This window comes from Macaca mulatta, chromosome 8, assembly GCF_049350105.2.
Source record: "Macaca mulatta isolate MMU2019108-1 chromosome 8, T2T-MMU8v2.0, whole genome shotgun sequence".
Classification (NCBI taxonomy): Eukaryota; Metazoa; Chordata; class Mammalia; order Primates; family Cercopithecidae; genus Macaca; species Macaca mulatta.
The window spans coordinates 10,823,502-10,836,546 of record NC_133413.1 but is presented as its reverse complement, the minus strand read 5'-3'; the positions used below and the strand labels follow the sequence as shown (position 1 = coordinate 10,836,546).

Here is a 13,045-nt window from a genome sequence, read left to right as displayed (position 1 = left end):
CAGGGAAGCATCACTATTATGCTTGAGCTGTCACTGCCAACAGGTTTTTGTCCCTCCTGTCCCCCAGGGGACATTGTCAATCTTGTCTCTAGGCTGAGAATCAGACTTGGTCCAGAAGGAAAGAGATCACCTGCAGAGTCAGAGAGAAGCCAGTAAGCCTTTTAGGAGTGGAGTCGTGTGGGTCTGGAGGAGAAACTAGAAACTAGAGAGACCCAAGTGCCCAATTTCAAGCTGTATGGGCGTCTGGACAGCTAGACTATTATCTAAATGTCAAAGGGAAAAACCTTGCAGCCTCCAATGCTGAGGGAACAAAGACCCATCAATGGAGGAATCTGCATCAGGATCACCAGTCACCTGCTTCTCAAGACAGGCACCAGGATGAAGCTGCCTGGGGGAAAACGCTGGGAATCCTGAATCTCCTGCAGCTCTTCAAGGCGAAGGTGTTTGACACCTGCCAGTCTCTCTGTGAGGAGGTTGCAAGGGCATGCCCAGAAAATAAGCATCGTGAGAGGAACACTGAGTTTATCTGAGGTTTGACTGCAAAACCAGTCGTAACCCAGCTAAATCCCTGACTGGATTGAGATGATCATTCCTTGAATTTATCTGCACAGTAGAGCACAGAAGGCTCTGCTATGGTGGAAGACATGTGGAACCTCCATCCTTGTTCTCTTTCTCAATACACAGTGTTGAGTATTTAAATGTATTCAATTTCATTAAGATTAAACATTTAAAAATTACTAACTATACAAAGAAGTGGAAAAAATACAACTCTACAATCTAGACATTAACATTGCCTGTATGGATTTAAAAAGAAAACCAACCATATGTTACTTGTGTATTTTAAAAATAAGAGCACAAAAAGTTTGAAAGTAAAATACAGGAAAGAAATGATGTAAACACTAACCAAGAGAAAGCTGGTGAAGCAAAGTAGACTTTAAGTCATGAGTGGAGGCAGAATCACATAGGATTCAGATATTGGAGGTAGCAGACAGGAGCTCTAGAATAACCATAATTAATATATTAAATAAAATGGAGGCAAGGTGGACAGAATGAATGAAAAGATTCAGATCTTCAAAAAAATTGTAAATTACAAAGAGTCAATAGAGTTGTAGAATTCAAAAAAGTTTGAAATTAATAATGAAATGGGTAGTTTCAACAGCAGATTAGACACAGCAGAATACAAAATTTTTAAACTGGAAGAGAAATCAAGTGCCCAGAGACAAAAAAAGAAAACATACATGGCATAAGAGATACATGGGACACATTCATAATGTTTATCACATAATACTATGTATATGTATATATGTACTCTATAGTATTATAGTTTCAGAAAGAGAAGAGAAACACAAGACAAAATCAATATTTTAGAAATACCAAATTAGTATTTTTCAGAACTTATGATTATTGATCCCCATGTTTAAAAAACTCAGAACCTCAAGCAAGAGAGACACAAGCAAAACCTCAAGTAGGCAAATCCTAGTAAAACTGTTGAAAAATGAAGAGAAAATCTTAAAAGCATCCAGAAGCAAAAAAAAAGACACATTACCTTCCAAAAAACAACAATAGAAATGACAGCTGACTTCCCAACAGAAATGATGAAAGCTGGAAGTAATTTAATAACAACTTTGAAATGATGAAAGAAAAATAAGACACAATCTAGAATCTTAACTCAGTAAAATATCCTTCAAAAAATATAGTGAAATAAAAACATTTTGAAGCAAATGAAAACTGAGGGCATTTGTTGCCAACAGGCCTGTGTTAAAAGAATAATAAAAGACAGTTATTCTGGCAGAAGAAAAATGATCCAGGATGGAACCATAATATGCAGGATGAAAAGAAAAAAAGAAAGAGAAAATGTGTGGAAAATATAAATGAATATTTATTGTACAAGGCAATAACTGTCTCATGAAATTTAAAATATATATAGAATTAAAATGCATAACAACAAAAACACAAAAGGTGGGGGTTGGTAAATAGAAACCAAAGATTCTAGGTTTTTGCCAATATCAGAGAAGTGGTTAAAAAATTATAAAGCATAACTAAATGGATAGATGGAAAATATGGATTAATAAAAATTATTTGACTACTCCAAAAGAAATCAAGAAAAGACAGAAAGGAACAAAAAATATATGGGCCAAATAGAAAACTAAAAGTACATTTATATATAAACCACATTATATCAATATTGCTAATAAGTAGGATATTTCCAGACTAAATAAAAAACTCAAATCTATTCTTCTTACAGGAGTCATAATTAAAATATAAAAGCACATAAAGGTTGAGAGTAAAGGATATATATACACACACACACACATATACCACATGAACACTAACCCAAAAAAGCTGACGTAGCTGTACTAATATTAGACAAACTGTCTTTTAGGTCAAGATGCGTTGCTATAAAGATATTCTTTTTATTATAAAAAGTACCTATCTTACAAATATCACAATACTAAATCTGTATGCTCTTACTAAGAGCTTCAAAATATGTAAAACAAAACATTTAAGAACCAAGGCCGGGCACAGTGGTTCACGCCTGTGATCCCAGCACTTTGGGAGGCCAAGGTGGGCAGACTCCAGGAGTTCAAGACCAGCCTGGCCAACATGGTGAAACTCCATCTTTATTAAAAATACAAAATCTAGCTAGGCAAGGTGGCAGGCGCCTGTAATCCCAGCTACTTGGGAGGCTGAGGCAGAAGAATCGTTTGAATCTGGAAGGCGGAAGTTTTACAGTGAGACAAGATTCTGCCATTGTGCCATTGCACTCCAGCCTGGGTGACAGAGTGAGGCTCAGTCTCAAAAAAAAAAAAAACCAAAAGATAGTCAACTTCACAATTATAGTGGGAAACTTTAATACAACTCTCTGAATAGCTGATAGAACAATGAATTCAGAGGATCAGTGAGCATGTAGGAGACCTGAACAACACAATTAGAAAGCTTGATGTAATTGGCATATGATCACACCCAAAAATGCCATAAAACATGTATCATAAATAACCATGTACTGAGCCATAAAAAAGCATCAGTAAATATCAAATGATTGACATCATTCAGAGTATGTTATCTGACTATCATGGAATGAAGGTAGAAATTAATAACAAAATGATAAGAAAAACACCCCCCTAAAAATTTAGCAATGCAGTTTAACATAATTCAGAGGTCTAAGATGAAATAAAAATAGAAACTAGAAAATAATTGAGTAATATTATTAACACATATCAAGACTTGTAGGATGGAGGTAAAGTGGTGCTTAGAGGGAATGATCTAGCCTTAAATGTACATATTCGAGTAAGTTTCCATCTTAGAAAGTTAGAAAAGGAAGAGCAAATTTAACATAAGGAAAGAAGAAAAAAGACCATAAAAGCAGAAATCAGTTAAATCTTTTAAAAAATGTAAAACAAAGTAAATCAACAGAGTCAAAAGTTCAAAAAATGTATAAAATTATTTGCTGCATGTATGATCAATCATAATCAAAGTAAAGAAAAAGAATTTGCCAATAACAGGAATGGAAAGAACAGAGCTATAGATCCTACAGATATCTAAATATAAGAGAATTTTATGAACAATTTTATTACAATAAATTTGATGAGCTGGAAAAATGGACAAATGTCTCAAAAAGGACAATTTACCAAACCTGACAGCAGAAAAAACAGAAAGCCTAAACTGACCTCTAGCTATTAAAGAAATTAATTCTGAGTATAAATAAGGACCTTCACATAAAATAGCCCCTAAGTTTAAATGGTTTCACTGGTGAATTCTTCCAAATGCCTAGGGAAGAAAGAACAACAGTCTTGTGCAAACTCTTCTAGGAAACAGAGGAAACATTTCTTATGAGGCTAGTATAACCTTGGTTCTAAAATATGGCAAATATATTACAAGAATGAAAAATAATGTCTGAAATTGTACCTAATTTAAAAACATAACCATAAAACCACAGTAATCAAGCCAGTGTAGTGCTGGCACAGGGATAGAAATATGGATCAATGGAACAGAGTTGACATTTATGAAATTTATGGTTAATCGATTTTTGACAAAAATACTCACAATTCAATAGGGCAAAAGATAGTCTTTTCAACAAATAGTTCTGGGACAATTGAATAGCCACATGCAAAAACAAACAAACAAAATCACCAAGAAAACAAAAAGTGAGCTTAGGCCCTTAACCCAATTGGTATGGTTGGATTCCATTTGCCATTTTGCCATTTTTTGTCTGTAGGTCTTTCTTTTGTTCTCCTGTTTCCCCTTTACTGCTTTATTTTGTGTTAAATACATATTTTAGTATACCATTGAAAAACATCTCTTGCGTTTTTAGCTATATAATTTCTTTTCTTTTCTTTTCTTTCTTTTTTTTTGAGACAGTCTCGCTCTGTCTCCCAGGCTGAAGTGCAATGGTACCATCTTGGTTCACTGCAACCTCCGCCTCCTGGATTCAAACAATTTCCCTGCCTCAGTCTCCCAAGTAGCTGGGACTACAGGCATGTGCCACCACACCTGGCTGAGTTTTGTATTTTCAGTACAGACAGGGCTTCACCATGTTGGCCAGGCTGGTCTCAAACTCCTGACCTCAAGTGATCCACCCACCTCGGCCTCCTAAAGTGCTGGGATTACAAGCGTGAGCCACCATGCCCAGCCTAGTTATTTTCTTAGCAGTTGTGGTAGAGATTACAATACATATCTTAAACCACAGTCAGCTTTATCTTGATACTAACTTAGTTCTGGTAAAAGATAGAAACATTGCTCCAGTATAGCTGTATTCCCCACTCTTTGTGCTATTATTGTCATATAGATGGTCCTGTAGATATGCCAGGGAAGCAACAATACAAGGTAACAATTATTTCTTTATCTAATTCTATGTATTTTAAAGAAGGCAACACACAAGATAAAGTATATTTAGAGAGTCTCTTATAGTAACTCAAATATTTATTATTTATGGTACTTTTTTCTGTGCCTTTTTTTTCAATTTGAAGAATATGTCTTAATATTTCTTCTTTTAAAATATTTTTGGAGAGATAGGGTCTTGCTATGTTGCCCAGCCTGGCTTCAAACTGCTGGCCTCAAGCAACCCTTCCCCCTCAGCCTCCCAAAGTATTTACTATTACTTATAAGGCTGAATTGCTACCAGCAATTTGTTTTAATCTTTATCTAGGAATGTCTTTATTTTGCCTTCATTTTTGTTTTCTTTTATTTTTCTCTCTCTGTTTTGTCTGTTTCTTTTTCCTGCCCTTTGTGGGTTACTTGAATGTTTTTTAGATATCTGTAGCATTTTTGAGTACATCTTAGTGTAGATTTTAATTGGTTACTCTAAGTGTTATGTAATTCCTTATGCTCTATTGGTCTTGACATTTTACCAGTTCAAGTGAAGTATAGAAAGCGTACCTCCATTTAAGATTCATTACCCTCTCCATTTGTAATATAATTATCTTAAATATTTTATCTTTATACAGTGGGAACATCAGACAATATTATAACTTTGTCTTCAGTGATGAAACACAAGTTAGAAAAACAGAGGCTGGGCGTGGTGGCTTACACCTGTAATCCCAGCACTTTGGGAGGCTAAGGTGGGCCGATCACTTGAGATCAGGAGTTCGAGACTAACCTGGCCAACATGGTGAAACTCGTCTCTACTAAATACAAAAATTAACTGGGCATGGTGGCACGTGCCTGTAGTCCCAGCTACTCAGGAGGCTGAGGCAGGAGAACTGCTTGAACCCAGGCGGTGACGGTTGCAGTGAGCCAAGATCTAACCACTGCACTCCAGCCTGGTGACAGAGCAAGACTCCATCTCAAAATAAATAAATAAATAAATAAATAAATAAATAGAAAGAAAGAAAGAAAAGAAAAAGGAAAAACAGAGAGGAGGAGGAAAGTCTTTTATTTATTTATTTGTTTTAGAGATGGGGTCTCATTCTATTGCCCAGGCTGGGGTGCAGGGACACAATCATGGCTCACTGCAGCCTCAACCTCCCAGTCCCAAGCAGCCCTCCCATCTCTGCCTCCTGAGTAGCTAGGATTACAGGTGTGCACGACCTCATCTGGCTAATTTTTTTTATTTTTATTTTTTTGTAGAGTCATGCTATGTTGCTAGGGCTGGTCTCAAACTCCTGGGCTCAAGCGATCCTCCCTCCTCAGCCTCCCAAAGTGGTGAGATTATAGGTGTGAGTTACCACGTCTGGCCTTTATACTTATTTTTACTTTTTTCATTATTCTTTCTTTTTTCCTGATGTTACAAAATGTATTCGTTTATTTATTTTTGAGACAGGGTCTTGCTTTGTCACCCAGGCTGGAGTGTAGTGGTGTGATCTTGGCTCCTCACTGTAGCCTCAACCTCCTAGGCTCAGGTGATTCTTCTGCCTCTGCCTCACAAGTAGCTAGGACGACAGGTACATGCCATCATGCCTGGCTAATTTATGTGGTTTTTTTCAGTAGAGATAGGATTTTACCATGTTGGTAGACTGGTCTCACAAAAATTTTTTTTGTTTGTTTTAATTTCTTTCCGTTTTCTTAGGCATTCTTTTTGGATAGGTCTAGTGGTAACACATTCTTTTAGTTTTCCTTTATTTGAACATGTCTTGATTTCTCTTTTATTCCTGAAGGATATTTTTGCTGGATATGGAATTTCACATTGACACTATTTTTGTTTCAGCTTTTGAAAAATGTGCTACTTCCTTCTGGCTTCCATGATTTCTGATAAGAAATCTACAGTGTTTGAATCTTTGTTCGGCTCTAGATAATGTGCTATTCCTCTCTTGCCTCTTTAAAGATTTTTAATTTGAATTTAGTTTCCAGAAGCTCTATATTAGGTTGTGTCTTGGCATGGATTTCTTTGGATTTATACTATTTGGGATTCACTCAGTTTCTCAAATAGATAGATTTATGTATTTTGCCAAATTGGGGACTTTTTCAGCCATTATTTCTTTAAATGCCTTTTCAGCCTTCTCCTCTTTTTCTTTTCTGTATTTTTAGATTGCCCATTTTCTTGTAGTATGGCTAGAGAGAGAAGACTTTTCCTGGGGCTTTTTTGCCTTGCTGTTGGTGGTGTTCTCAGGTTGCTGATGTCTCCAGCACTCAGTGTGGGATATATGAAACAACAGGGGAAGTCATGGAACTCATCGCTTTCTTATTCCTCAGGTCCTGAGACACCTAGGTGATCTGCCTTTTCTCTCCACCTTTCAGAGTCTTTTTATACTTGTCTTATTTATAATGTTCAGAGATTTTAGCTGTACTTAGCTAAAATAGGGAGAGGTGTATCTACTTCATTTTGTCCAGCACCAGAAGTCTATTCTGCCTCATCTTTGAAGGATAGCTTGGGCAAGTATAGAATTCTCAGTTGATAATTGTTTTTTCCTTCAGTGCTTTTGAATATGTTCTTTACTGCGTGGCCTCCATTGTTTCAGGTGAGAAGTGAGCTATTAATCATGATGATGGCTCCCTAGAAATGTAAATATAGTCCATTTTTTTCTTGTTACTTTTGAAGTTTTTTTTCTCTTTGACTTTCAATCACTTAACTATAATGGGTTTAGGTGTGAATATAGTTGCGTTTATTTTATATAGAGGTTTTGGAGCTATTTTGCATGTATTCTGGTATTTTTCATCAAAATGGGAAAGTTTGGGGCCATATTTATTAAAATATTTTCTCTGTACTTTTCTCTTTCCTCCTTTCCTGAGACTTTCATTATACGTATGTGGCTTTGCCTCACAGGTCTCTGAGTCTCTGTTTATTTCATTCAATAGCGTTTTCTTTGTTTTTAAGATGGGATACTGTCTATTGATCTGTCTTCATGCACATAGTTCTTTTGCCATCTAGAACTTGCTGTTGAACCCATCTGGTGAATTTCTATGTCAATTGTTCATTTCAAGTGCAGAATTTACATTTGAATCTTTCTCGTACAACATCTATCTCCTCACTGGAATTCTCTATATGTTAATTCATTTTTGTTCTACTTTTCTTTAATTCTTTAAAAATGGTCTCCTTTAGCAATTTAAATGTAACAGTTGCTTTTAAGTTTTCATCTGCTAAATCCAACATCTGCAGATACTAAAACACTATTAACTTTTTTCCTGAGTATGGATCACATTTTGCTGTTTCTTTGCATATGTTATAAATTTTTTGGATAAAAACTACACATTTTAAATATAAGTTGAATATCCCTAATCTGAAATCTGAACTCCTCCAAAATCCAGATGTTTTTGAGCACTGACATGATGCCACAGTAGAAAATTCCACACGTTACCTCATTGTTGCCATTAAAAACACAGTTAAAACTTTGTTTCACGCACCAAGTTTTAAAAAATATTATATAAAATTCCCTTCGGCCTATGTATATAAGGTATATAGAAACATACATAAATTTTGTGTTAAGACTGACTTGGGTCCCATCTCCATGATATTTCATTTTGCATATGCAAATATTCCACAATCCAAAACAATCCAAAATCTGAAACACTTCTAGTCTCAAGCATTTTACATAAGGGATACTCTATTTATTTATTGTAACAACTCTAGATGCTTGTTTTCCCCCCAGAAAATTGTTACAATAATCATTTTGAAGTTTTCGTATGTTTCTTTTCTTTATTTTTTGTTTAGTAATCTGCCTGGGCTCAATTGGTGAAATCTGTTTTCCTTAGGATGTGTAGACTCTGATGTCTCTGCTTCGTCGTTTTTCAGCCTGACTTCCTCTGGGTTGATCTTGTGCCTGTGTAGCATGGTGGCCAAGCAGTCGATTAGGTAAGGCTGGGCTCATACAGCTTTATCCAGTAAGGCTTCCATCGTTTGCCAATTCATCTATGTCTGATTAGCAAAGTGCATTCGAAGTTCAGCCATTTTAAAGTCTTCCCTAGCTTTTACTTTCCAGCAAGCGCTTTCATGTCTCCTCTGTGCACAAACACAGCCCCAGGGTCAGCCAGGAATGTGTGGATAGCTCAGCCTCTCTCTGGTCTTTGGGGTACGTATGTGCAGCTTAATCGAAGAATATGTTTGTCCCAATCATTACCAGACCTCAAGCTAGTAGAGCCTTTGGACTTCCCTGCTAATCTACCACCAAGATTTTTCATTTGTCTAAGAATCTATTGAGTCTCCTTTCACTGTGGCAGGGAATCTTCCAGTACTTACAGTTCTGTCTCAGCAGAACTTTTGTGTCAACCAAGCTGGGAGGAATGGAAACAGCCACAGGGCAAGATTCCCACAGTTCGTACCTGAAGCTCAGCAAATTTTCAAGCAAAGCTACTTCTCAGATTATTATATGCCTTTGATTTCCAGAGTGCTAAGATGGTTAATTTTGTCCAGCTTTACAATTGCTTTTTAGGAAGAAAACTTGCTGACTTCATCACTAAGCCATAGCCAGAAGTTCTTCTCCTTTAAGATTTTAGTATAATTAAATTTTAAACAAATTTCACACAGTTTTCACATGGCTTTTATTTAATGAAATAACCATTGGAAGCTGATTCCACTCTCCGGTTACAACACAGCATTTGAAATGTTGATGTAGTCATTAAATGCCTCCTCAGGAAAGATTAATTCGCTATAATACTGTATTCAGTATTTTGTGGTCACAATTCTAGAGAGCCAGAGCTGTGAAATTATAAGAGCTACCCTTCTCCAAAGAGGACAGGGGAACCCATCTGGGTTATTTATTGCCGTGTAACAAACTACCGTAAGTTTAGCAGCTTACAAAAGCCACATGTTTATTACTTCAGTTTCTGCAGGTGAGAAATCTGGGCATAGCTCAGATTTCATGGTGTCTCACAGGCTGCAATCGAAGTGTCACCCCGTGGTGGGTGAGATCTCATCTGGAGCCTTAACTGGAGGGAGGATCTGTTTCCAAACTCGTGTGGTTGCTGGCCAAATTTCAGTTTCTCAAGGGCTGTTGGACTGAGTGGCTCAGTTCCTAGGTGGCTGTGGGCTGGATGCTGCCCTCAGTTTCTTGCCAAGTGGCCTCCTCCACATGAAAAACTTGCTTTAATAACAGCCAGCAAGGGAGTGGGTCTGACAGCGAGATGGAAGCCAGAATCCTTAGTATTTTAATCATTGAGTGTGATCCCCTCCATGTGGAGTATGCTATTGATTAGAAGCAAGGTACTCAGGGGAAGAGGAAGGTGTACTGTAGTGAACACAAGTAGGTGGGCATAACTGGAAGCCATTTGAGAAGCTCCTTACTATACCATTTCATTAAAACATGAGCAGAAGGAAAATACTGAGTTTAACTCACACATTTATTTTTAAAAATGAAAAAATAAGCAGACTAATATTTCTATTGACAATGATGGCACATCAGAAAATATGACTATAAAGTACATGGAAACCATCGCCAAATATATGCAAATGATATCAAATAAATTTTTAAATGAAAAAAGCTATTAAAGAACAGCACAAATCAGAGTTAGAAATGAGATAATATGCCAGAAGGAAAAATCAAAAAGAGATCTGACAGCGATAAGGAAATATTTAAAACGAAAAAACCACTAATGTAATGAGGACTAAACTAGAAGTAACATAAGCAAAATGCCTCTGTGGATTGTACTATATGGATAATAGGGAATACAAAGATAGAAACAGAAAAAAGTCTGAAAAAAAGATTAATTTTTTCCAAGTAATTGATTGATAGAGTAGATAATAAATATCTAACATATGTATAATAGATTTTCCTAAAGAAAGAAAGCAATAGGCAAAGGATGATTACTGAAAGTTATATTTGTTAAAAATATCCTGAAATAAAGGAAAGCTTTAACCTATTGAAAGGGCACTCTACTGAGCTGGAAAAATCAATCCAAAATGCCCAAAATTGAGACGTATTTAAATACGGTAGTTCTCAGATGTTTTCGTTTAGGATGTCTATACAATCTTAAAAATTCCTGATAATCCCAAAGATCTTATATTTACATGGGTTACATATATTAATATTTATCATATTAGAAAACTAACACTGAGAAAGTTAAAAATGTATTCATTTTAAAATAATAAACTGATTGATAATATAAATAAAATACTTTATGAAAATAATGTTATTTTCCAAAACACAAAGAAATAGAACCATGGCATGTTTTAAGTTTTTTCAAATTATTTTAAAGACTGGCTTAATAGAAGACAGCTGGATTCTTCAATGTGCTTCAGCACTCAATCTGTGGCACTATGTCATTTGGTTGAAGTATATGAAGGAAATCTGGCCTTTCACATATACATAGTTTGGAAAGAGAGGACTATTTTAACAGCCTTTTCAGATAGTTGTGGATATTTCTTGATACTATTCCAAAATTTGAAAAGTGGTCATTTTTAAAGGTCAGTTGCAGTATGGAATCTGTAGCCAAATCAATGAGCTTTCCATACTCTGTTATATTAATTTTTATCAGGCTTTTTGTGGATCTTTTACTTATGCATTATTTTATAGCATCAAACAGGCATTATTTGGAAAATGCTGGTTCACTGCTGTGCAGATTTACCAAATGTTCACTCAGTTCATGATACAATATTAACAAATCAGTTTCATCAGTATTGTCACCAATCTTATTACAAAAACCTTTAAGTCAAAAATCAACTCAAGATAGATCAAAGACTTAAATATAAGACCTGAAACTATAAACATTTTAGAAGACAACATTGGAAAATCTCTTCTAGAATCAGCCTAAGCAAAGAATTCATGATTAAGACCCCAAAAGCAAATGCCATGAAATAAAAATAAATAAATTGACCTAATTAAACTAAAAAGCTTCCATGCAGCAAAAGAACTAATCAGCAGAGTAAACAGACAACCCACAGAATGGGAGAAAATATTTGCAAACTACACATCTGACAAAGGACTAGTATCCAGAATTTACAAGGAACTCAAATCACCAAGGGAAAACAAATAATCCAATTAAAAAGCGAGCAGAGGACATGAATAGACATTTCTTAAAAGAAGATATACAAATGGCCAACAAACATATGAAAAAATGCTCAACATCACTAATCATCAGGGAAATGCAAATTAAAACTGCAATGAGATACCACCTTACTCCTGCAAAAAGTGACCATTATTAAAAACATCCATTGTTTTATGGGTGTTGGTGTGGATGTGGGGAAAGGGAATGTTCTACACTGCTGGTGGAAATGTAAATTAGTACAACCACTATGGAAAACAGTATGGAGATTCCTTAAAAAGCTAAAAGTAGATCTACCATTCGATCCAGCAATCCCACTACTGGGTATCTACCCAGAGGAAAAGAAGTCATTATATGAAAGACACTTGTACACTCATGTTTATAGCAGCACAATTCACAATTGCAAAGATGTGGAACCAACCCTAAGTGCCCATCAACTAATGCATGGATAAAGAAAATGTGGTACGTATACACCATGGAATACTAATCAGCCATTAAAAGGAACGAAACAATATATTTTGCAGCAACTTGGATGGAGCTGGAGGCCATTATTCTAAGTGAAGTAACGCAGGAGTGGAAAGCCAAAAACCATATGTTCTCACTTATAAGTGGGAACTAGGCTATGAGTATGCAAAGGCATACAGAGTGATATTAATATCATGGACTTTAGAGACTCAGGGGGGCAGTGGGAGGGGGACCAGGGATACAAAACTGCACATTAGGTACAGTGTACAGTGTGGAAGATGCACCAAAATCTCAGAATACATGATCCATTTAACAAAAAAACCACTTGTACCCCAAAAGCTATTGAAATTTTTTTAAACACAAACCTTTAAGTTTGGGAAGCTGTCAAGCTTATGGTTCTGGCTATGAATACCAAGCTTTCTGAAATTTAAAATGTGCCTGAAAGTTCAGTGTTATCATTGGCAGTAAATATTTTTGAAATGACGGGATTACTTTTATTAATTTTCAATAAATGCTTGCCAAATATCCACATTCAAATAATTACAGTTTGTCTATAAATTGTTCTTTGAAGAAAAAATGGTGTTTTTTGAAAAACATGCCAAGTTCAACTTGCACCTCAAACAATTTCACACACACTTTTCCTTGAGCTAATCATCACACTTCAGGCGTGGAGCAGAAATGCTTGATGTGTAATTTTCATTTCTTCACATAGAGTGTTCAAAAATTGTAT

General features: G+C 35.8%; 1 protein-coding gene across 4 annotated transcripts in view; it reads left to right on the top strand.

The window, feature by feature from the left end:
- The window catches only part of MSRA (methionine sulfoxide reductase A), a 412,022-nt gene that overhangs the window by 382,524 nt on the left and 16,453 nt on the right, over positions 1–13,045 (top strand). The window lies entirely within an intron of this gene.